Source organism: Chiloscyllium punctatum, chromosome 50 (assembly GCF_047496795.1).
Source record: "Chiloscyllium punctatum isolate Juve2018m chromosome 50, sChiPun1.3, whole genome shotgun sequence".
NCBI lineage: Eukaryota > Metazoa > Chordata > Chondrichthyes > Orectolobiformes > Hemiscylliidae > Chiloscyllium > Chiloscyllium punctatum.
In genome coordinates, this window is record NC_092788.1 from 7727732 (window position 1) to 7740615 (window position 12884).

Genomic DNA, 12884 nt, shown 5'->3' on the forward strand with positions numbered 1-12884 from the left:
ATGCTCTCGAGTTTTCAACTCACCCCAATTTGGGTAAAACACAGAAATACTCAGTTTACAACCCTTCCATAAGATCATATCGCAGCCGTTACGCAGGGAAAGTCGTCCCAGCTTATTCCACCTCGCCCTACGGTCCAAACATTGACGAAATCATTGTGTATATATTGTCATCAATTTCACGGCGACCACGGCTGGTTTCTGTAGTGTAGTGGTCATCACGTTCGCCTAACACGCGAAACCTCCCCAGTTCGAAACTGGGCAGAAACTGCTTTGTTCGTCAACTGCAGCCTTTTACATGGACAAGAACGGAGCTTTCTTCCTTGCTTTCCCATCTGCAAACCTGCCTTCGAATTTGCTTGAAAGAATCTGCTCTCGTAGTGAAATGTGAGGCAACTCCATTTAATTACTGTGTAAAGCATTATAAAGTTTTTCTCCAACCTGGTTCTGATGCATATGCCATTCTGTTTGAGAGTGTCCTTGCCGCGTTCTGATCCTTCCACGAAAAGCAGTACCGCATTTGCATTCCTTGCGCAGGCGGCCCGGTTCAAAGGCAGGGAAGAAGCTGCTGCGCTGGTGTCACAGCGCACCACGGATTCCTGAACTTGTCTGTCTGTCAAATGTACCCCAAAGTCGTCTCTGAAAGGCCTCATTTGGAAGCTGTCTGTCGTTATTCAACGCGCGAGAGTTGGTACCAGATTCCTGAATCATATTTTGGGGCAGTTCGCACGTTAGTGGCTCATTCAATCAGCAACAGCAATGAAATAATTTACACTCTCAGAGGAACCTTTGAACTTGTGCTTTCATAGCGCCGCTAATATTAAGGTGCGCCCCGAGATCTAAGCCATGTTGGAACTGAAACGGAGGAATCGACAGAGAGGCTACAGAATGACATCGCATCCATTTGGTTTTCGTTAAATCACTGACGAGCAGGAAAATGTAAAAGGGGAGAGCGAGTGGGGAAGTGAGGCGGTTGCAGCTCTGGTAAAAGTCCTTCTTTGTGATTCACTCCGCAAACAGAGACTTGAAGGTGACTCAGAGGCGTGTGAGCTCTTCACATCGAGATCAAAAAGCACTCAAGGGCAGTTAGCACCTCTTCCGGAGTGGGGGTGGGGTGAGGTAATTACCTTTTGACTTCTGTTACTATGTTCAGAAACTGCCTTTTCGATTGACTTGAACAGAAACTGCATTTCCAATAAGCACCATGGAAGTTAGCAAAATTTATTGAATCGCTTCTCGTCGATTCCCGCACAGGTTTCCGACTCAGTTGGTATCCACGTGGCTCATGTCCAGGAGTGAACATCTCTGCAGCAAATTGCACGGTTAAAGTAAAAGGCACGGAAAGTGGCATCTCGAACCGGCCCCGAAATCAGAGCATGCTCACAATGTGATGTGTCGTTCTCGGATTGTAATGCGACCTCTGGTTTTAGGGTGGAGAACATTCTTTGGGACCCTTCTTCTGCAAAACAGACACAGTGACTGAATAAATGCTGCACGGTTTGATGTGGAACACGGCCTGCTCAGCTTTGTGCATTTTCCCTGTAGTCAGGTGTGTTTCGTGTTCCGTGTAAACGTGAGAGTCGTCCTGTTTCGAGCAATGTGTGAAATCATTTAGCAAAGCAAGAATCGAAATTGTAGTAATGTCTAGCAGCTCATGGTTATTTGACCGAAGTGTCCAAGTGTCTCTGCTGTCATGATCGCGTTCGCCTCCCGCGCGGAAAATCGCAAACAGCTCTGCTGTTCCAAAGCGATTTGTGCTTTTACTGGAACCGAATGGAGACTATTATTTCATCGCTGTTGTGAAACAAAGTCCTGCGGTGACTCGACTCGTCGTTATTTGGTTTTCTGTCCAATGGGAAAATCGTTCCAATGAATTTCGGTGTCATATGTTATTGAATTTCTCCCATTTCCTTCATTTCCGTCCTGGAGACATCAGAAGGAAAAGGTAATCTAATCTAGACTGTGAATGGTGAAATTCACTTTTTATGGCCCGTTCTTATGATGTTCTTTCTATCTCTCTTTTCAGCATTGTCTGGAAAGTGGTGGTGCACTAACGCTGCAGTATGTTTGAAAGAGTAGTTTGGAATTGCCCTGTTTTTAGTTGTGAGATTACTTTATGACTCATGCCCTCGGACTGTGACACATTTAGCATTCATGCATCTCTCTGTCTGAAAATGCATTCGGCATGCCAGTTTTGTTTGTGTTCCGTGAAAAATGCTTTCTGTTTTGCGATTCGCTCAGCACATTACGAGTTAACAGGGTTTCTGAGGTAACTTCGAGCAGCAAAACTCCTCAATTGAGGTCTGGGAAAATTTCACGGAGTATGGTCAGTCGGGGCAAAATTAAGGAAGTTGTTCGTATCTGCAGTGTTTCACAATACTACCTTTCCCGTGAGCAGTCGAACAGACTAAACGATTGTGCCACAGACTGCGATGGAAAACTCCGCTAAAAAGTAATCCTTTACAGCCAGTGTTAGCAACAAGACGTTATGGGGGTACACGGCGTGGAAACAGATATTTAGGTGTATCTCATCCATGCTCACCACATAACCAAAATTAAACAAGTCCCGTTCCCCAGCATTTGGCCCCAATCCCTCTAAACCCATCCTGTCCAGAAACTCATCCGATTACCTTTGCAATTTTCTGAGTGTAATAGCCTCCTCCACTTCCTCTGGGAGCTCATTCCATACACGCACAACCTTCTGTGTGGGAAATGTGCCTCAGGTCGTTTGTCAATTTCAGCCCACTCACCTTAAACCTATGCTCTCGAGTTTTCAACTCACCCCAATTTGGGTAAAACACAGAAATACTCAGTTTACAACCCTTCCATAAGATCATATCGCAGCCGTTACGCAGGGAAAGTCGTCCCAGCTTATTCCACCTCGCCCTACGGTCCAAACATTGACGAAATCATTGTGTATATATTGTCATCAATTTCACGGCGACCACGGCTGGTTTCTGTAGTGTAGTGGTCATCACGTTCGCCTAACACGCGAAAGGTCCCCAGTTCGAAACTGGGCAGAAACTGCTTTGTTCGTCAACTGCAGCCTTTTACATGGACAAGAACGGAGCTTTCTTCCTTGCTTTCCCATCTGCAAACCTGCCTTCGAATTTGCTTGAAAGAATCTGCTCTCGTAGTGAAATGTAAGGCAACTCCATTTAATTACTGTGTAAAGCATTATAAAGTTTTTCTCCAACCTGGTTCTGATGCATATGCCATTCTGTTTGAGAGTGTCCTTGCCGCGTTCTGATCCTTCCACGAAAAGCAGTACCGCATTTGCATTCCTTGCGCAGGCGGCCCGGTTCAAAGGCAGGGAAGAAGCTGCTGCGCTGGTGTCACAGCGCACCACGGATTCCTGAACTTGTCTGTCTGTCAAATGTACCCCAAAGTCGTCTCTGAAAGGCCTCATTTGGAAGCTGTCTGTCGTTATTCAACGCGCGAGAGTTGGTACCAGATTCCTGAATCATATTTTGGGGCAGTTCGCACGTTAGTGGCTCATTCAATCAGCAACAGCAATGAAATAATTTACACTCTCAGAGGAACCTTTGAACTTGTGCTTTCATAGCGCCGCTAATATTAAGGTGCGCCCCGAGATCTAAGCCATGTTGGAACTGAAACGGAGGAATCGACAGAGAGGCTACAGAATGACATCGCATCCATTTGGTTTTCTTTAAATCACTGACGAGCAGGAAAATGTAAAAGGGGAGAGCGAGTGGGGAAGTGAGGCGGTTGCAGCTCTGGTAAAAGTCCTTCTTTGTGATTCACTCCGCAAACAGAGACTTGAAGGTGACTCAGAGGCGTGTGAGCTCTTCACATCGAGATCAAAAAGCACTCAAGGGCAGTTAGCACCTCTTCCGGAGTGGGGGTGGGGTGAGGTAATTACCTTTTGACTTCTGTTACTATGTTCAGAAACTGCCTTTTCGATTGACTTGAACAGAAACTGCATTTCCAATAAGCACCATGGAAGTTAGCAAAATTTATTGAATCGCTTCTCGTCGATTCCCGCACAGGTTTCCGACTCAGTTGGTATCCACGTGGCTCATGTCCAGGAGTGAACATCTCTGCAGCAAATTGCACGGTTAAAGTAAAAGGCACGGAAAGTGGCATCTCGAACCGGCCCAGAAATCAGAGCATGTTCACAATGTGATGTGTCGTTCTCGGATTGTAATGCGACCTCTGGTTTTAGGGTGGAGAACATTCTTTGGGACCCTTCTTCTGCAAAACAGACACAGTGACTGAATAAATGCTGCACGGTTTGATGTGGAACACGGCCTGCTCAGCTTTGTGCATTTTCCCTGTAGTCAGGTGTGTTTCGTGTTCCGTGTAAACGTGAGAGTCGTCCTGTTTCGAGCAATGTGTGAAATCATTTAGCAAAGCAAGAATCGAAATTGTAGTAATGTCTAGCAGCTCATGGTTATTTGACCGAAGTGTCCAAGTGTCTCTGCTGTCATGATCGCGTTCGCCTCCCGCGCGGAAAATCGCAAACAGCTCTGCTGTTCCAAAGCGATTTGTGCTTTTACTGGAACCGAATGGAGACTATTATTTCATCGCTGTTGTGAAACAAAGTCCTGCGGTGACTCGACTCGTCGTTATTTGGTTTTCTGTCCAATGGGAAAATCGTTCCAATGAATTTCGGTGTCATATGTTATTGAATTTCTCCCATTTCCTTCATTTCCGTCCTGGAGACATCAGAAGGAAAAGGTAATCTAATCGAGACTGTGAATGGTGAAATTCACTTTTTATGGCCCGTTCTTATGATGTTCTTTCTATCTCTCTTTTCAGCATTGTCTGGAAAGTGGTGGTGCACTAACGCTGCAGTATGTTTGAAAGAGTAGTTTGGAATTGCCCTGTTGTTAGTTGTGAGATTACTTTATGACTCATGCCCTCGGACTGTGACACATTTAGCATTCATGCATCTCTCTGTCTGAAAATGCATTCGGCATGCCAGTTTTGTTTGTGTTCCGTGAAAAATGCTTTCTGTTTTGCGATTCGCTCAGCACATTACGAGTTAACAGGGTTTCTGAGGTAACTTCGAGCAGCAAAACTCCTCAATTGAGGTCTGGGAAAATTTCACGGAGTATGGTCAGTCGGGGCAAAATTAAGGAAGTTGTTCGTATCTGCAGTGTTTCACAATACTACCTTTCCCGTGAGCAGTCGAACAGACTAAACGATTGTGCCACAGACTGCGATGGAAAACTCCGCTAAAAAGTAATCCTTTACAGCCAGTGTTAGCAACAAGACGTTATGGGGGTACACGGCGTGGAAACAGATATTTAGGTGTATCTCATCCATGCTCACCACATAACCAAAATTAAACAAGTCCCGTTCACCAGCATTTGGCCCCAATCCCTCTAAACCCATCCTGTCCAGAAACTCATCCGATTACCTTTGCAATTTTCTGAGTGTAATAGCCTTCTCCACTTCCTCTGGGAGCTCATTCCATACACGCACAACCTTCTGTGTGGGAAATGTGCCTCAGGTCGTTTGTCACTTTCAGCCCACTCACCTTAAACCTATGCTCTCGAGTTTTCAACTCACCCCAATTTGGGTAAAACACAGAAATACTCAGTTTACAACCCTTCCATAAGATCATATCGCAGCCGTTACGCAGGGAAAGTCGTCCCAGCTTATTCCACCTCGCCCTACGGTCCAAACATTGACGAAATCATTGTGTATATATTGTCATCAATTTCACGGCGACCACGGCTGGTTTCTGTAGTGTAGTGGTCATCACGTTCGCCTAACACGCGAAAGGTCCCCAGTTCGAAACTGGGCAGAAACTGCTTTGTTCGTCAACTGCAGCCTTTTACATGGACAAGAACGGAGCTTTCTTCCTTGCTTTCCCATCTGCAAACCTGCCTTCGAATTTGCTTGAAAGAATCTGCTCTCGTAGTGAAATGTAAGGCAACTCCATTTAATTACTGTGTAAAGCATTATAAAGTTTTTCTCCAACCTGGTTCTGATGCATATGCCATTCTGTTTGAGAGTGTCCTTGCCGCGTTCTGATCCTTCCACGAAAAGCAGTACCGCATTTGCATTCCTTGCGCAGGCGGCCCGGTTCAAAGGCAGGGAAGAAGCTGCTGCGCTGGTGTCACAGCGCACCACGGATTCCTGAACTTGTCTGTCTGTCAAATGTACCCCAAAGTCGTCTCTGAAAGGCCTCATTTGGAAGCTGTCTGTCGTTATTCAACGCGCGAGAGTTGGTACCAGATTCCTGAATCATATTTTGGGGCAGTTCGCACGTTAGTGGCTCATTCAATCAGCAACAGCAATGAAATAATTTACACTCTCAGAGGAACCTTTGAACGTGTGCTTTCATAGCGCCGCTAATATTAAGGTGCGCCCCGAGATCTAAGCCATGTTGGAACTGAAACGGAGGAATCGACAGAGAGGCTACAGAATGACATCGCATCCATTTGGTTTTCTTTAAATCACTGACGAGCAGGAAAATGTAAAAGGGGAGAGCGAGTGGGGAAGTGAGGCGGTTGCAGCTCTGGTAAAAGTCCTTCTTTGTGATTCACTCCGCAAACAGAGACTTGAAGGTGACTCAGAGGCGTGTGAGCTCTTCACATCGAGATCAAAAAGCACTCAAGGGCAGTTAGCACCTCTTCCGGAGTGGGGGTGGGGTGAGGTAATTACCTTTTGACTTCTGTTACTATGTTCAGAAACTGCCTTTTCGATTGACTTGAACAGAAACTGCATTTCCAATAAGCACCATGGAAGTTAGCAAAATTTATTGAATCGCTTCTCGTCGATTCCCGCACAGGTTTCCGACTCAGTTGGTATCCACGTGGCTCATGTCCAGGAGTGAACATCTCTGCAGCAAATTGCACGGTTAAAGTAAAAGGCACGGAAAGTGGCATCTCGAACCGGCCCAGAAATCAGAGCATGTTCACAATGTGATGTGTCGTTCTCGGATTGTAATGCGACCTCTGGTTTTAGGGTGGAGAACATTCTTTGGGACCCTTCTTCTGCAAAACAGACACAGTGACTGAATAAATGCTGCACGGTTTGATGTGGAACACGGCCTGCTCAGCTTTGTGCATTTTCCCTGTAGTCAGGTGTGTTTCGTGTTCCGTGTAAACGTGAGAGTCGTCCTGTTTCGAGCAATGTGTGAAATCATTTAGCAAAGCAAGAATCGAAATTGTAGTAATGTCTAGCAGCTCATGGTTATTTGACCGAAGTGTCCAAGTGTCTCTGCTGTCATGATCGCGTTCGCCTCCCGCGCGGAAAATCGCAAACAGCTCTGCTGTTCCAAAGCGATTTGTGCTTTTACTGGAACCGAATGGAGACTATTATTTCATCGCTGTTGTGAAACAAAGTCCTGCGGTGACTCGACTCGTCGTTATTTGGTTTTCTGTCCAATGGGAAAATCGTTCCAATGAATTTCGGTGTCATATGTTATTGAATTTCTCCCATTTCCTTCATTTCCGTCCTGGAGACATCAGAAGGAAAAGGTAATCTAATCTAGACTGTGAATGGTGAAATTCACTTTTTATGGCCCGTTCTTATGATGTTCTTTCTATCTCTCTTTTCAGCATTGTCTGGAAAGTGGTGGTGCACTAACGCTGCAGTATGTTTGAAAGAGTAGTTTGGAATTGCCCTGTTGTTAGTTGTGAGATTACTTTATGACTCATGCCCTCGGACTGTGACACATTTAGCATTCATGCATCTCTCTGTCTGAAAATGCATTCGGCATGCCAGTTTTGTTTGTGTTCCGTGAAAAATGCTTTCTGTTTTGCGATTCGCTCAGCACATTACGAGTTAACAGGGTTTCTGAGGTAACTTCGAGCAGCAAAACTCCTCAATTGAGGTCTGGGAAAATTTCACGGAGTATGGTCAGTCGGGGCAAAATTAAGGAAGTTGTTCGTATCTGCAGTGTTTCACAATACTACCTTTCCCGTGAGCAGTCGAACAGACTAAACGATTGTGCCACAGACTGCGATGGAAAACTCCGCTAAAAAGTAATCCTTTTCAGCCAGTGTTAGCAACAAGACGTTATGGGGGTACACGGCGTGGAAACAGATATTTAGGTGTATCTCATCCATGCTCACCACATAACCAAAATTAAACAAGTCCCGTTCACCAGCATTTGGCCCCAATCCCTCTAAACCCATCCTGTCCAGAAACTCATCCGATTACCTTTGCAATTTTCTGAGTGTAATAGCCTTCTCCACTTCCTCTGGGAGCTCATTCCATACACGCACAACCTTCTGTGTGGGAAATGTGCCTCAGGTCGTTTGTCAATTTCAGCCCACTCACCTTAAACCTATGCTCTCGAGTTTTCAACTCACCCCAATTTGGGTAAAACACAGAAATACTCAGTTTACAACCCTTCCATAAGATCATATCGCAGCCGTTACGCAGGGAAAGTCGTCCCAGCTTATTCCACCTCGCCCTACGGTCCAAACATTGACGAAATCATTGTCTATATATTGTCATCAATCTCACGGCGGCCGCGGCTGGTTTCTGTAGTGTAGTGGTCATCACATTCGCCTAACACGCGAAAGGTCCCTAGTTCGAAACTGGGTAGAAACTGCTTTGTTCGTCAACTGCAGCCTTTTACATGGACAAGAACGGAGCTTTCTTGCTTGCTTTCCCATCTGCAAACCTGCCTTCGAATTTGCTTGAAAGAATCTGCTCTCGTAGTGAAATGTAAGGCAACTCCATTTAATTACTGTGTAAAGCATTATAACGTTTTTCTCCAACCTGGTTCTGATGCATATGCCATTCTGTTTGAGAGTGTCCTTGCCGCGTTCTGATCCTTCCACGAAAAGCAGTACCGCATTTGCATTCCTTGCGCAGGCGGCCCGGTTCAAAGGCAGGGAAGAAGCTGCTGCGCTGGTGTCACAGCGCACCACGGATTCCTGAACTTGTCTGTCTGTCAAATGTACCCCAAAGTCGTCTCTGAAAGGCCTCATTTGGAAGCTGTCTGTCGTTATTCAACGCGCGAGAGTTGGTACCAGATTCCTGAATCATATTTTGGGGCAGTTCGCACGTTAGTGGCTCATTCAATCAGCAACAGCAATGAAATAATTTACACTCTCAGAGGAACCTTTGAACTTGTGCTTTCATAGCGCCGCTAATATTAAGGTGCGCCCCGAGATCTAAGCCATGTTGGAACTGAAACGGAGGAATCGACAGAGAGGCTACAGAATGACATCGCATCCATTTGGTTTTCTTTAAATCACTGACGAGCAGGAAAATGTAAAAGGGGAGAGCGAGTGGGGAAGTGAGGCGGTTGCAGCTCTGGTAAAAGTCCTTCTTTGTGATTCACTCCGCAAACAGAGACTTGAAGGTGACTCAGAGGCGTGTGAGCTCTTCACATCGAGATCAAAAAGCACTCAAGGGCAGTTAGCACCTCTTCCGGAGTGGGGGTGGGGTGAGGTAATTACCTTTTGACTTCTGTTACTATGTTCAGAAACTGCCTTTTCGATTGACTTGAACAGAAACTGCATTTCCAATAAGCACCATGGAAGTTAGCAAAATTTATTGAATCGCTTCTCGTCGATTCCCGCACAGGTTTCCGACTCAGTTGGTATCCACGTGGCTCATGTCCAGGAGTGAACATCTCTGCAGCAAATTGCACGGTTAAAGTAAAAGGCACGGAAAGTGGCATCTCGAACCGGCCCCGAGGTCAGAGCATGCTCACAATGTGATCTGTCGTTCTCGGATTGTAATGCGACCTCCGGTTTTAGGGTGGAGAACATTCTTTGGGACCCTTCTTCTGCAAAACAGACACAGTGACTGAATAAATGCTGCACGGTTTGATGTGGAACACGGCCTGCTCAGCTTTGTGCATTTTCCCTGTAGTCAGGTGTGTTTCGTGTTCCGTGTAAACGTGAAAGTCGTCCTGTTTCTAGCAATGTGTGAAATCATTTAGCAAAGCAAGAATCGAAATTGTAGTAATGTCTAGCAGCTCATGGTCACTTGACCGAAGTGTCCAAGTGTCTCTGCTGTCATGATCGCGTTCGCCTCCCGCGCGGAAAATCGCAAACAGCTCTGCTGTTCCAAAGCGATTTGTGCTTTTACTGGAACCGAATGGAGACTATTATTTCATCGCTGTTGTGAAACAAAGTCCTGCGGTGACTCGACTCGTCGTTATTTGGTTTTCTGTCCAATGGGAAAATCGTTCCAATGAATTTCGGTGTCATATGTTATTGAATTTCTCCCATTTCCTTCATTTCCGTCCTGGAGTCATCAGAAGGAAAAGGTAATCTAATCGAGACTGTGAATGGTGAAATTCACTTTTTATGGCCCGTTCTTATGATGTTCTTTCTATCTCTCTTTTCAGCATTGTCTGGAAAGTGGTGGTGCACTAACGCTGCAGTATGTTTGAAAGAGTAGTTTGGAATTGCCCTGTTGTTAGTTGTGAGATTACTTTATGACTCATGCCCTCGGACTGTGACACATTTAGCATTCATGCATCTCTCTGTATGAAAATGCATTCGGCATGCCAGTTTTGTTTGTGTTCCGTGAAAAATGCTTTCTGTTTTGCGATTCGCTCAGCACATTACGAGTTAACAGGGTTTCTGAGGTAACTTCGAGCAGCAAAACTCCTCAATTGAGGTCTGGGAAAATTTCACGGAGTATGGTCAGTCAGGGCAAAATTAAGGAAGTCGTTCGTATCTGCAGTGTTTCACAATACTACCTTTCCCGTGAGCAGTCGAACAGACTAAACGATTGTGCCACAGACTGCGATGGAAAACTCCGCTAAAAAGTAATCCTTTAAAGCCAGTGTTAGCAACAAGACGTTATGGGGGTACACGGCGTGGAAACAGATATTTAGGTGTATCTCATCCATGCTCACCACATAACCAAAATTAAACAAGTCCCGTTCCCCAGCATTTGGCCCCAATCCCTCTAAACCCATCCTGTCCAGAAACTCATCCGATTACCTTTGCAATTTTCTGAGTGTAATAGCCTCCTCCACTTCCTCTGGGAGCTCATTCCATTCACGCACAACCTTCTGTGTGGGAAATGTGCCTCAGGTCGTTTGTCAATTTCAGCCCACTCACCTTAAACCTATGCTCTCGAGTTTTCAACTCACCCCAATTTGGGTAAAACACAGAAATACTCAGTTTACAACCCTTCCATAAGATCATATCGCAGCCGTTACGCAGGGAAAGTCGTCCCAGCTTATTCCACCTCGCCCTACGGTCCAAACATTGACGAAATCATTGTGTATATATTGTCATCAATTTCACGGCGACCACGGCTGGTTTCTGTAGTGTAGTGGTCATCACGTTCGCCTAACACGCGAAACCTCCCCCGTTCGAAACTGGGCAGAAACTGCTTTGTTCGTCAACTGCAGCCTTTTACATGGACAAGAACGGAGCTTTCTTCCTTGCTTTCCCATCTGCAAACCTGCCTTCGAATTTGCTTGAAAGAATCTGCTCTCGTAGTGAAATGTGAGGCAACTCCATTTAATTACTGTGTAAAGCATTATAAAGTTTTTCTCCAACCTGGTTCTGATGCATATGCCATTCTGTTTGAGAGTGTCCTTGCCGCGTTCTGATCCTTCCACGAAAAGCAGTACCGCATTTGCATTCCTTGCGCAGGCGGCCCGGTTCAAAGGCAGGGAAGAAGCTGCTGCGCTGGTGTCACAGCGCACCACGGATTCCTGAACTTGTCTGTCTGTCAAATGTACCCCAAAGTCGTCTCTGAAAGGCCTCATTTGGAAGCTGTCTGTCGTTATTCAACGCGCGAGAGTTGGTACCAGATTCCTGAATCATATTTTGGGGCAGTTCGCACGTTAGTGGCTCATTCAATCAGCAACAGCAATGAAATAATTTACACTCTCAGAGGAACCTTTGAACTTGTGCTTTCATAGCGCCGCTAATATTAAGGTGCGCCCCGAGATCTAAGCCATGTTGGAACTGAAACGGAGGAATCGACAGAGAGGCTACAGAATGACATCGCATCCATTTGGTTTTCTTTAAATCACTGACGAGCAGGAAAATGTAAAAGGGGAGAGCGAGTGGGGAAGTGAGGCGGTTGCAGCTCTGGTAAAAGTCCTTCTTTGTGATTCACTCCGCAAACAGAGACTTGAAGGTGACTCAGAGGCGTGTGAGCTCTTCACATTGAGATCAAAAAGCACTCAAGGGCAGTTAGCACCTCTTCCGGAGTGGGGGTGGGGTGAGGTAATTACCTTTTGACTTCTGTTACTATGTTCAGAAACTGCCTTTTCGATTGACTTGAACAGAAACTGCATTTCCAATAAGCACCATGGAAGTTAGCAAAATTTATTGAATCGCTTCTCGTCGATTCCCGCACAGGTTTCCGACTCAGTTGGTATCCACGTGGCTCATGTCCAGGAGTGAACATCTCTGCAGCAAATTGCACGGTTAAAGTAAAAGGCACGGAAAGTGGCATCTCGAACCGGCCCCGAAATCAGAGCATGCTCACAATGTGATGTGTCGTTCTCGGATTGTAATGCGACCTCTGGTTTTAGGGTGGAGAACATTCTTTGGGACCCTTCTTCTGCAAAACAGACACAGTGACTGAATAAATGCTGCACGGTTTGATGTGGAACACGGCCTGCTCAGCTTTGTGCATTTTCCCTGTAGTCAGGTGTGTTTCGTGTTCCGTGTAAACGTGAGAGTCGTCCTGTTTCGAGCAATGTGTGAAATCATTTAGCAAAGCAAGAATCGAAATTGTAGTAATGTCTAGCAGCTCATGGTTATTTGACCGAAGTGTCCAAGTGTCTCTGCTGTCATGATCGCGTTCGCCTCCCGCGCGGAAAATCGCAAACAGCTCTGCTGTTCCAAAGCGATTTGTGCTTTTACTGGAACCGAATGGAGACTATTATTTCATCGCTGTTGTGAAACAAAGTCCTGCGGTGACTCGACTCGTCGTTATTTGGTTTTCTGTCCAATGGGAAAATC

At 45.8% G+C, this 12884-nt stretch overlaps 2 non-coding genes across 2 annotated transcripts; both read left to right on the forward strand.

Moving 5' to 3' along the window:
* The first annotated feature begins 2950 nt into the window (after positions 1–2950).
* Positions 2951–3023, forward strand: trnav-aac (transfer RNA valine (anticodon AAC)). Its single transcript has one exon. It is a non-coding gene; the product is annotated as a tRNA-Val (tRNA).
* Positions 3024–5706: 2683 nt separating this feature from the next.
* On the forward strand, positions 5707–5779 carry trnav-aac (transfer RNA valine (anticodon AAC)). Its single transcript has one exon. It is a non-coding gene; the product is annotated as a tRNA-Val (tRNA).
* The last annotated feature ends 7105 nt before the right edge of the window (positions 5780–12884 follow it).